The sequence below is a fragment of the Esox lucius genome, chromosome 25 (genome assembly GCF_011004845.1).
Source record: "Esox lucius isolate fEsoLuc1 chromosome 25, fEsoLuc1.pri, whole genome shotgun sequence".
Classification (NCBI taxonomy): domain Eukaryota; kingdom Metazoa; phylum Chordata; class Actinopteri; order Esociformes; family Esocidae; genus Esox; species Esox lucius.
In genome coordinates, this window is record NC_047593.1 from 4,503,580 (window position 1) to 4,516,841 (window position 13,262).

The 13,262-nt window shown below is 42.6% G+C and overlaps 1 protein-coding gene across 2 annotated transcripts in view; it reads right to left on the minus strand.

Annotated features, from left to right (window-relative positions):
* ctnna2 (catenin (cadherin-associated protein), alpha 2) overlaps positions 1 to 13,262 on the minus strand; it is a 524,553-nt gene that overhangs the window by 197,223 nt on the left and 314,068 nt on the right. The window lies entirely within an intron of this gene.

The window sequence follows — 13,262 nt, forward strand, 5'->3', positions numbered from 1 at the left end:
GTAATAGAACCACCTTAACGGATGAGAGGATATGAGAGCTGTGGAACAGAAGGCGCCGCGCAGCTCGCCATTCCCCAGCCTCCGGTCTCTGCGTTTGGGCAAGCTTGAACCGAGCCCTCCCCGGAAACCGGACCTGCTTTAAAAGCACTGAAGCCCCTCCGCTGACCCTCTGGAGCCCTGTTGTACAATGCGTCTCCATAGACACCATGGCTGCCTCCTAAATCCTCCTAATCCCCGATTTGTTACACTACTTTCGGCCGGAGCTGAAAGTGTGGCCTCTGGTGGAAAGTAGCACACTATGAAGGGGAAAGTGGGCCGTTCGGGGTGCGTGTTTCCCCTGGCTGGGCAAGGATTTGATGTCTGCGGGAATAAAACATGGCGGGAGACTCGGCCCGGGCGTGAACCCGACAGAGCGACGCCTCACGGAGCCGTGGAGGCCACAGGGGCAGGCCAAGCCACGGTCATGTCAATGTCCAGGCAGGAGATGACTCGGCCGACTTTTGTGCAGATCTCAACAGGATGTGAATGGTAAGTTGTGAGAGAGAGAGACAGAGAGAAAGAGTGAGAGAGAGGCAGGGGCTACAACTCTAAAAACAAACTAGCGTAGGGCAATAGCAGAGGGCAAGACATGGGTCATCACAAGCCTCTTCTTAGCTACATCGATGAAGCAAACTAGTGGAAATTCCGGACCAATTTACAGACCCCCGACTCAGACTGGAAGACGAGCAGCTTCCAACAGAAACAAATCTGTCGTCCTGACCCTGAGCAAGGCGGTTTAACTTAATTGCTCCCTACGTCGTTGCAGTAGATGTGTATTCTTCACACTTACATTGCATAGACCACAAGGTCTTGATGTCACCAACTGAGCAACATACATGGGAATATCATACCAACTAAACAACCAACATCAGCTTAAATAAAACCACATTTTAATAGCTGAACACAAAGGGCAATCGATGAAATTGTATCAGAAACAAACATTTGACAAAAGAATGGTGAAAATAAGACACCATTTTATATTACACACATGAATAAGTTCTGACCAAATACAAGGTCAGTGACCACCCATTACACAGCTTTAAGAAAAAGGAAGATATTTCTCAGTGGGCAACAGGGGAATTAGAGACAAAGAATGTTATTGACTGAAAAAAAATATATAACAAGAACAACAGTGTTTATAAATGAATATCCTACTATAATAACTGCCACAACACTGCTTTTTAACAACAGTGAAGGTTCTGAGGAGCAAACTAAAGGGTTACTTGTTTCCATTTTAATTGGTCCCTACATCCAAATTAGGCCATTTTTAGATAGAGAAAAAGCTTGTGTGATTTCTGTCTGTAAAACCCAGTTCAAAGGTGTTTGTTGGTTCTAACCACAAAGAAGCAATTTTTATAATTTTTCATTGTTGGTATGTCATCTTGGGAAACTTCGAAAAAATCGTTGTTGCTTTAAAGTTGCACTAAAACTCTCCTTCCGGTGACCTAGAAGTGGCAACCACATGCATTCAAATCCCGGCCATTATAATTCTGATGGCACTCGCTCCATCTTTTGTTCACACAGTCTCTAACCATTAAAACATACTAGATGAAATCCATATAAAAAAATTGCTGAACTACAAGTCATCAGCTATATTTAGACATCTGCATATTAATATAATTATTTACTTTCACTTCATCATTCTAACTTTTTTATTGGATAATATTCCAGACTATTGGTTGCTGGATTCTTTTTTTTTCCTGCCAGGGGTTTGTGACAAGATTGTTGTTCCTTTTTTTATCCTGCGATGGAGGTGAGTGATCAAATTACATCCAAACTCAATTTAGTCATCATCAGGGCTCACAGCTTTGTGCATGTGTGATGGTGTATGTGAGCAAAGGCAAATAGGTTGAGAACCTACCAGAAAAGACATCACACTGAACGTCAATGTCAACTAAGTAGCATGACTAGAATCAAGGTGTAGATACTGTCCTTGGCAACACACACACAAACAAACACACAAACACACACACTGAGGGAATAGAATGCAGTCAGTGAGAATACATGTAATGAGGACAAAGACATTGTGAGAGCCGCTGCAGAGAAACATTGAGGAGCGGTCCATCCTTTTGCTCTCAACAATGCCTGAAATCCCTTGAGCAGAAAAGGAGGCAAAAACAGACACTAAACAAAAGGTTCAGTCACACAAATGCAGTGCAACAAACAAACAAACAAACAAACAAACAAACACATGAGAATTGGTGACAACAGGGAGGACAAGTGGTGACAACAGGGAGAAAAGAAAATGACGGATTCTGGCATATTTTTTATATGTCACAGGAAACCAAGAGAATGGCAGAGAGGAATAGAGTGAGAGAGAAAAAAGGAAAAGGCTATATATAGAAAGAGAGAGGAAGAGAGACCAACTGTAGCACCATTCACCAGAACAGGACAGTCACTGTGAATGGGAGTCTGTGCTATGAGGAGTGAAAATATAAGTTGATTGATTTAAAGTGAATAGGTTTTGCAATGTTAAGCGGAGCAGTGATTTCTCTCTCTCCTTTCCAGGGATGGAATGGTACAAGCAAAAGCCCAAATGTTAGGTCAGGTTGCTCAAGTTGAGAAAACATTACAATTGTTTTCCTAATGGGTTTGAGACGTGCACAGAGGAACGCAGACAGAAAAGAGTGAAAGACAAAGACAGCGAGATGGCGTGAGACCGGGGAGAAGTGGAAGTTGAGAGCTTGTAATGTGCAGATTAAATGATGCTTCATTGTTCCCTTTCCTTATGCAACCATGGCAGCTTACAACAGAGAGAACTCACGCTTCACTCAGCATTTAAAACTTTCCCACCAAATGCTTCCGAAGAACCTCATTTCTGAAAACTTTAAAGTTGTTTATTTTGCATCTCTGTGCTATCATGTTTAAACTCATCACAGTAAGCGAGAAATCAATGACTATAATCCATTAAAGTAGATATATAGCCAAAGTTCCGTGACATCCTGGCAGTGGAGGAGGCGGTGAATACAAAATAACCGAAGGGGGTGCGCGACCGCCGGCTCCAGGAGCTCAGATGGAGTTGAGCTGTACAGACGCGTATGGATCACTTGATTGACCGATCTCACTTAGGGGATATCAAAGCCAATAGATGAAAGGAGGGAATGGGGGTGGGGTTGAGGCGCGATGCGGCTGCCATTTGGTAGTCAAATGTAACCCGATTAGCATTGCATACCAATACATCAAGGCAATTGGAGCTGAAGCGCGGGCATGGCAAGGGCCGGAAAGACAGAGTCGGACTGGAGTCAAACACAATTAAGGTGGGGCACCTGGATGACCAGGATGAGGGGAGAGGGGGAGGCTTTCTTACAAACCTTGGCAGATGATAGGAGAGAAAGAAAAAGGATAGGTGGGGTATGTTGATGGAGAGAGAGAGCAAGAGACATAGATAGAGACGGGAATAGAGAAATCTAGACAGAGAGAAAGCAAGAGAGATTGAAACTTTTGAATTTTTTTGGGCACATGTCAACTTGCTAATGTAAAGTGAAAACGACCAAAAGCAAGATTGTGATTTGTTTAGGTGAATGATGCCAAAATTATCCCACTTTGTCTTTGTTTTATATACCAACCACAGCATCTGATTTACCAAAGGCCCTCGCTGCCTGTCTACAGGCGGGATTGCACAAATCTGACAGAAAACACATCAGGGGGTGAATTTTGATCTGGGAAATGCAAACATTGGCAAACTGAGCATTAATAGGATACCAGTCGGTTAGTGAACAAAGACATTTGCCTGGCCTTCAAGCCAATTCACCCTTCGCCAACCAAAAAACATGTATGGGAACCGGGATGTGTCAATGGTGGACACGTTCCATTTTACATAGAATCACAGGAGGCTGTGTGATGGGGTCCGTGTGGTCAGCAAGGGAAGGAAACCAAATCTCCACCAACGTCAGACTCCACAAACGTTAGCAGCGCTTTAAATTTAGCCCATGGGATCTGGGTTGAATTTGAGATGAGGGGAAGGTGGGAAGCCAAAAGCGAGCGACATAAACAACCGTCACAACTTACTGTTGGACGCTCACATAAGCATTCCGGGCAGTTAGCTTAGTCAGCTCCCAGCAAGGCCCTGGCCAAGCCACTGTTCTGAGAGCAGTTAGTCACCACGCGCACGCTCACTCGCCAACGCACGCACGTTTGCACACACCCTTCCTCAAAGAAAGGGAGGGCAAGGGAAGAAAATGGGATTTGATGACACATGACAACTCCCCCCCAACTCTTGCTCTCACATTCTTTACTAAATCTCCATCTCTTCAATCACTGACTAGTCTTGCCCGCCACTGCGCAGCCCAGACACTGACGTCATGGATGCTGACGACGCGGCAGCGTTAAGACTGATCGTCGATGAGAGCGAGGCGGCCTATAAGTCGGAAAATCTAAAACCCGCCAGAGTGGTTCCAGGACGACCGTCCATCCATCCGCCTGTCACCCAAGACCAAGGAGCTAAACATGGAACATGAAACCCTTTGCCAGCTATGACGACTGTTTCACGTAAAATGATTACTCTACCTACACTAACCCTTAAGCACATACTTCATGCATACATACTGTATGTACGCACAAGCACATACAACAGATATTTAAGCGCACTAACACTGTACACTTACACTGATAGTCAAAAACATTATGACCACTCACAGGTGAAGGGAATAACATTGATCCTGCAGGAGAAATGGGCCGGAGTAAATACCTGAGTGACTTTGACAAAGGGCAACTTTGACAGGGCTATACCGTTTGGTCTGAACCAAGTTCTACTGTGGGACAAATCACAGAAAATGCCAAAAATCTCAACCTGAGTGAGCATCTGTGGGATGTGCAGGACCAATGAAGGAACTGGATTTTGACCCTTTTAAAGCATTGAATATGTAAATAGACATATCATTTTTTCGGTTCCTTCACCAACAAGTCAGATCCACGGCAGCTCCATCTTGCAACCTACAGGACTTGAAGGATCTGCTGGTAATGTTTTGATGCCAGATAGCACAGGACACCTTCAGGGGTCTTGTAGGGTCCATTCCTTGGAGTGTTTGTGCTGTTTTGTTTTTTAATCTTTTGACTCATCGGTATATACACTAGGGCTGCACAATTCAAAAAGATATTGAATTGCAATTTCTTTGACAAATACTGCAATTACGGTAATGATTTTCAATATTCAAACATGGGTGTACACAGCGTAGATAGTCTCACTTAAAAATAGAGATCATAGCCTACATAATATGCTATTATACTGAATACAAATCAAGTTAAAGGTCAGTGTTTTCTATTTTACACTTATTACTAATTTGAAGGTGCAGCCTGTGTCTAACTATTTGTTTAACTGCTCATTTAATGCAAAGGCGTTTGCAGTGTTTGCGCCGTTGCCATAGCTGGTATAGCTGGTCAACCATTAAGGTATATTTTCTCCCATATTAAGTTCGTTTGTAGGCACTGACCTTGAAGTCGAAACTTTTAATAACCATGCTGTTGTGTATGTGGAACAATATCTTGGTGCCACTCACTAACTTGAAGCAGACGTCTTCGCTAGAAGTTTCAGTGTTAACTCAAACTAACATTGAAAAACCATCAAGTATTTCAACAAAATTTGTCCAGGTATTTAAGTAATCTACAAAATGACCAACAGAACCCGCAAAAAAAAAACTATTACGGATGTACGATGAATGCTCGTTGCCTTGCATGAAGAGCATTTCATTCACCTTTTTTAGAGCTGAATATCGCGTAAGTTGGCGATTTGGATATTGCACATGTCAAAATAGCAATTACAATTAATATTTCAATTAGCCCAAATATACACATGCACATTTTAACTACCAAATACCCCTACATTTGCAACTCAGTACTGCAGTACAGGTACTTCCTCGTCAATCTTTACTGTTCCATGTTATATACTGTGGTAACATTCCTGTGAATGTTTTTGATGTTTTTATTGCAATTTTCAACTACTTTTTTTAACGTGTTGATAAAAGGCCCGTAAGAAAGCATTTTGCTGTCAGCATACGCCTGTTTATTGCGCAATGGACACATGCAATTTGACTTCATTTGATTAATCTTCTACAAGCTAAGCCAGCAGACGTTTTTCAATTTGAATCCCCTCTTCTCCTCGGCCTGATTTGAATCAGTCATTGTTATTAACTGCACGTCGACAAGTAAATGCTACACCGCGTCGATGAGTCATTGGGAAAAACACTAAGAAATAATAATGTATTTTACCGACCAATGAAGAAGTGAGAAAAGGCATGTTTATTATATCATTTTTTGGGGGGCTTACTTTTATAGATTTAATTTTGTTTATGTTAGGCAAGCAGTCTTTTCGTTTCTGAGGCAGAGATGGGGATTCATCCTGGGCTTCTAGCCCCAAATGGCACTCTATTACCCATTAAGTGCACTCCATTTAACCAGGGTTCATATGGTAAAGGCAGCCTCTGTATTGATGAATAAATATGTCTGATTATAAAAGGAAGAAGATGGTAGGTTCTCTTTTGCCACTCATGTGTCTCGCTTGGTGGGAGCATGGACATTTTATTGCCAGGGCTGTGGGTTTGATTCCCGCAGGGGGCCAATACAAAATAATATAAAAACATGTTAGGGTTTTTGTTTTCATTTTTCATGAAACGTCACTTTCACGAAAAACATGACTGGCCATCCTTAGCAACACTGCCTGCTAAAGACTGTCTGGGAAAAAAAAGAATGCACCTGAGAAAGCTACAGGACAAGCTATAGTCCTGTGCAGCTCAGTTGGTACAGAAAGGGTTTTGCCTCATCAAATGCTTTAGGTTTGATTCTCAATGGCGCCACTCAAACACAAAACGATGCATGTTTGGGTATAATGTGCAAAATGATGTATAATATTGTGCATAGTATGCTTTTCAGGTAACGTTCCCAGAACACAACTCTAATGTCCTGGGAACATTTACTGAAGAAAAAGTGGTTTTCTGGGCTACCAGAAATCTCCGTAACTGCGTGAAATTTACTACATACTTTCTCTACAATTAACTACGTGCTAAAAACCAACAAGAAATTAAAGTGTAATACACATTAAAAATACGAGTATCATTCAAGCCTCTGTCAGACACAAAGTTACCTAGCTACATTGAAATACTGTCATTCATGACCTATAATTAAAACTCAACTTAACTGAGGCACTCCTCAGATGACATAAAAGCCAAAGTCAAAACTAAGTGAGTTTCCAGGCATCAAACAAAGTATCCAATGACATTGATTTAATTAGATAATGCATGTTCGGCCGGCATTGAGGATTGCATTGTCACCTGAAATTATTAAATAATAAAAAAATAAAATAAAAGGCGGCTTCCTCCCTTGAGCTCATGCAACATTTTGACACTCTCCACTTAGTTGTATAGCTTTCTTTAAACCTAAATCAGAGTTGCATTGCTTTTCTTAAACACAAGATACTCCTAAGGTTTTCTGGAGAGCTTCCAGTGCAATTAAACTAAGTTTTATGTCAATGTGTGGCATCTCACTGTTTGACCCGAGCGACAGATTTATTGTCTGGAAATTAAAGACTCCAGAGAACTGTTTTTTTTCCAATCAAAAAGACCTTGAATGATCCCACTAGGGATAATTGCCCTAGATTTCTAACCACAGAGTGACTTGATTTGAGATATGAGATCCGGCTAGATGCATAAGGTTGTCTACACACCCCTGTTAAAATGCCAAGTTCTTGTGAGGTAAAAGAATGAGACAAAGATAAATCATGTCAGAACTTTTTCCATCTTTAATGTGATTTATAACGTTAACAATTCAATTGAAAAACAAACTGAAATCTTTCAGAAAAAAAACAACAACACAATAACCTGGTGGCATAAGTGTGCACACCCTTAAACTAATACTTTGTTGAAGCACCTTTTATATTGTATTACAGCACTCAGTTTGTTTGGGTAGAGGTCCATTAGCATGGTCCATTTTGACGTGGCAATATTTGCCCACTCTTCTTTGCAAAAGCGCTCCAAATTTGTCAGATTGCGAAGACATCTCCTGTGCACAGCCCTCTTCACATCACCCCACAGATGTTCAATTGGATTCAGGTCTGGGCTCTGGCTGGATCATTCCAAAACGTTAACCTTGTTCTGGTGAAGCCATGCTTTTGTGGATTTGGATGTGTGCTTTGGGTCGTTGTCATACTGAAAGGTGAACTTCCTCTTCATCTTTCTAACGGAAAGGTATTGTGCCAAAATTGCCTGGTATTTGGAACTGTTCATAATTCCCTCCACCCTGACTAAGGCCCCGGATCCAGCTGGAAAAAAACTGCCCCAAAGCATGATGCTGCCACCATCACTGTGGGTATGGTGTTCTTTGGGTGATGTGCAGTGCTGTTTTTGCGCCAAACATAGCTTTTGGAATTATGGCCAAAAAGTTCAACCTTGGTTTCATCAGACCATAACACATTTTCCCACATGCTTCTGGGGGACTTGATGTTTGTTTTGCAAACTCCAGTTCTTGGTAATGTCTCTGTTGTGCCATATTTTCTCCACTTGTTGAATGTCTTCACTGTGTTCAATGGTATATCGAATGCTTTGGAGATTATTTTGTACCCTTCTCCTGACTGGTATCTTTCAACAATGAGGTCCCTCTGATGCTTTGGAAGCTCTCTGCGGATCATGGCTTTCGCTTTGAGATGCAACTAAGAAAATGTCTGGAAAATCAGGGACAAGAAATTCCTAATGTGATGCTTCCTATATTCTCCTCCTGTCAACATTACTCCCTCATCACTCCTTACCTTCCTACAGCCTTACCTTCTTACCTCCTTCACTTTCATCCCACCGTCTTTAGTGAACATCATCCCTCTCCCCTTAGCTCCTCTCCCACCTCCCTAGTTGCCCGGACACTCAGACCATGTTGAATTCACGTTACCCGATCGATCGCCACATACATTCAGACTGAAACAGCCGTCTTTGAGGTGGTTTCTGTGACGTCGGAATGACGGCCGTTGGACCGGTCCGGGTTCGATGACAAATCAACCCAGTCAGACTGTCAACGTCGATAAAGTGATCAACGAGGCTGGGGATTAGCTGAGTAGCCAGGCAATAGCTACACAGTTCCTTTTTAGCTGCCTCAATTTCACATTCCGCCCTCTGTACCTTTTCTCTCTAGAAGGTTCTGACAGCGTGGTCACACTGAGTGAACAATGATGATATCATACAGGCCGATGTTGTGCTATCTTCCCCCTCCGTCACTCCTTCTCCCTCTATCTCTCTATGTTCCTTTATCTCTCTCCCAATCTATCTCCCGCTCAAACCTGCTCTGTCCCCATCTCTTTCCTTCTACCTCTTGCAGTCTCATTCTCTTCATCTCTCCTTGGTGTGTTTTCCCACAAAGGTCAGAATATCCTGTTCTGTTGTTATCGTTGGTGCTGTTTTCCTCCAATTCCATCTGGGCCCTACTTCACTGGACACAAATTCAATAACACTGTTATTTTACCGATTAAGAGGCCACTATTTGATATAAAGACGGGTAGAAATGAAAAGTGTGTAATCTCCCTTTAGCCATCTGCTTGATCGCGGGCCGACATGGATTTCAGATGAATTCAGCGAGTGCAGGTTCTGAGAGTACATTTTGTTTCTTTATTTTCGGGGATGGGTGGAGAGGAAGGGGGAGAGACGAGAGAGAGAGGGAAAACGAGAGAGAAACGAGAGACAGATAAACACTCTTTGTTCCTGACATTAAAGAGACAGATAAAGCAGCAGTGTCGATCAAGTGATGTGGTTTTTGCCACCAAATTCATCCAACAGCCCCTTGTTTTCTCCCGAAAAGGGAGAGACAGAAAGCAAAGCCATTCCCTTTTTCAAAATATATCACACAGGGAAAAAAATGTTGGCTACGAAAACTCAGAGAGGCAGAGAGATTTATCACACAAAGACAAACAACCTGAAATGTGCACACATACGCACACACCTCCTGACATAAATGCAAAACCCTATCCAATCATATTAAACACAGCCAGACAATAGTTGTATTTTTTGTCTAATCTCGTTGCAGCTTAATGCATTTCTTAATGTATGTGAATCATGACCTTTGCATATTTAGAGCCTGGTGGGCAGTTATAAAGGAATTAGAGCTCTAATCCCTATGACAGGTCCTTCCCCTAGTTTTGCGTGTGGGTTCATGCGTGTTTGGGTGTGAGTTAGGGCGTGTGAGTGTTTTCTGTTGTACATTGAAAGCCACTGAGTCCAAAGAGCAATCTGGAAGGGCAGATTGCAGAACCTTTTGGGAGATGGTAGCCTAGCCAAAAAAAACTCACGCTCGCCACCATGCCAGATCTGCCTTCAAGTCCGGTCAAAATCAGCGATTTGAATCGCTGACTTGGCTGTCACGCTAACGAGGCTTTTCTGAGAGAGTTGTTGGCTTGCTAATGTCACTACTGTAGTGCCTTCTGAGCACCACGCTGGCTGGCATGCTAACAATGCTAGCTCCCTCTGATTGCAATGGGACTGGATTTTCGTTCTGGCCCAATTGGGCTTCAACATACGCCAGAGATTCTGATTATGAATACAATTACCACTGGGCTTGACTCAAACAAAACAGTATCAGGGTCGTTATGGGTCTTTATCGTTGTTTCTGGGATGGGTGTGTGCATGTACTGTACACGTGTGTATGATGGATATTATCATTCTATCCAGCTGTGCGGTTTGTTTGTGTCTGTGTGTTTGGAGCCGTGTGAATGATAATGACGAGTCTTGTTTCTGATGTAGATTGGAGATGATCTATTATGGTAATAGGATGCTGCTTTGGGAATGAGCTCCACAAAGAGTTTTCTGTGTATGTGTTTTTGTGTCCGTGTCCTTGTCCTTGTGAGGACACAAAATCCCTGCAACAATAGTAAAAAAATTAATCCAGAATTATTGGCAGGCTAAGTAAATATGAACATGAAAGGTTGTGAAAAAAAAACACTATCAAAAATATTATCTATCATTTAATTAACTGAATAGTTTAAAGAAATACTACATTACAAAAACAGTCACAATCATTGTCACCCCTATATTTAGAACTAATATAGCATTCTGAATCTGCTTCTCTGGAGAGTCTTTGGTTCTTGCTTTTAGACTTTGTGCTTCAGCTCACCCCAAATATCTTCAACAGAATTGATGTCAGGGACTCTGATGGCCAGTGCCAAAACTTGATTCTTATGTCAGTGAACAATTTTCATGTGGATTTGGAGATGATTTGGATTGTTGTCCTGGTAGAAGACAACAACCCAGTTTCTGTCAGAGGCTGGAAGGTTTTGGCTTAAAATCTCCTGGTACATGTTGCCATGTATCCAAACAAGATTCCTAGGGCTTTTGGAAGAGCAGCCCCACAACACCACAGATCCCCTAATAGTGCAAAATTGTACTGTGAGTCTTGCATCTATCTCTTTATAGACACTGCCTAATTTCTGAAGGTAAACAGCCTCTTGTCTCATCTAATTGATGTGTTCTCTAGTCTTTCCCATGTTGATGGATGACAAGGGGAGTATAGCCTGTGTGTCACTTCATATTTATACCCCAGTGAAACAGGACTTCATGAATAACCACCAAAATATAATGTACATCAACAAAATTTTGGTCAGAAAATTTTGTAGGAGTGCCAATCATTTAAAAAAAGTAAAATAATTAATAATTTTTTTTTCTTTGAAATATTTTCACTCAATTAAAGGTTAAATTCAAGTGATATGAGTGTAATATCAAGCTGATAAACACAATTACATGTTTGTCTCTTTGGCAGTATAAATATTCAACAGATGCAGCATCTAACGATGATCACATTCTTAGGAATTGATGCCTTCTGTGTTAAATTCCATTCCCCTGTCCTTGGGTGGTCTGGCAGTGTACTGTACACCTATACAGCTGCAGCGTGGTTTTGAATTAGGCCTACCGCCACTTCAGCACCCTCTCTCTCCCCGCAATAAATACAACCTGAAAACATCCCTAAATGGTATGTTTAAAAATGGAAGAAATCCAATTCTAAAATGTTGCCTTTGAAAATCACAATGTCTAATATTGTGCACATAATTGTCCACTTTGAAAGGGCTTGGTGTCGAATCCGCTTCCCTAGCACACCTAGTAATGAATCAGTCAATCACTGTCCTCCCTCTGACTCGATCCGCTTTCAACGTTGTCATCCTTCTCTCCGTCACGTCGGTGGCGGCGAGACGGACAGGTGAGGGCGGGTAATCTCGCAGACGGTGACAGCGTGTCAGTGGCCGCGGGGCAAAGCCATTTAAACATGCTGTCTTTTTTTGTTAATGGTGCTGGCGAAGCGAGAGGGAGGGCACCGGGAAGAGTGGGCAGACGTGGCAAAGCGGTCGGGGGACAGCCAATGCACTACGGAAAAAAGGAGAGACACTAGGGGAGGATAGAGAAAAGACGGACGGATGAAACTAGAAAGAGGGAAAGATGACGGAAGGGCATGGGGATGAAAGCCACGGGGGGGGAGGGGGGGTTAGACTGAGAGCGAGGGACAGAGAGATTGAGGGGGCGGGGATAAGGATTAAAGCAGGAAGAGAGGGAGGACGGGAACTGCCCAGGTAGTGTGTTGACAGGCTATGGCACGGGGGGGTCAGCCGAACTCGGCCCTCCCTCTCCTACAGAGGAGCCATGTGTTACCTGGCACGCCTTGTGCTCACTGGCGCGTCCCGGTCCCATCCCGACAGGCGCAAATACAATAAACCGACGACATCCCCATCGCTTTGGGCAGCGGCGTAACACATATAAATAACATGGAATAAATGACTTCACTCCAGCCGCCATTTGTTGTTCTTAATGGGCGTCTGAAAGCCTACCTCCGTGAGTCAGTCTGACACAGTAGATCAATGGCAAACAAAAGGAGAAAGCAGAAGTATCAACTGTAATTGCGGTCGTTATGAGGGCCACGCCATTAGAAACATACTAGGCATTAATGACATGACACTGGGCAAAGGAGGGCGCCTACCAACGGGTGTAATCACACTTATGGGGCCCCAGGAACAGCAGCAGATAATGGGGAACCTAATCAAATTCTAATGGGCTCTCTTTTATATATTCCTGTGTCTCTAGTTTTTCTGGGTTTTTTTTCAGGAGTGTGATTGCTTCCACCACTTACTTCTGCTGAAAGATAGATATATATATATATATATTTTACAAGTGATGTTTTTTTTCTTGTTTGTTCTTTCAGCTTGTTGAATATAATGCACATATTGTTGTGTGCTGCTGAACAAATTGTACATAGAGTGGAGACTTGCTATACTGACTGTG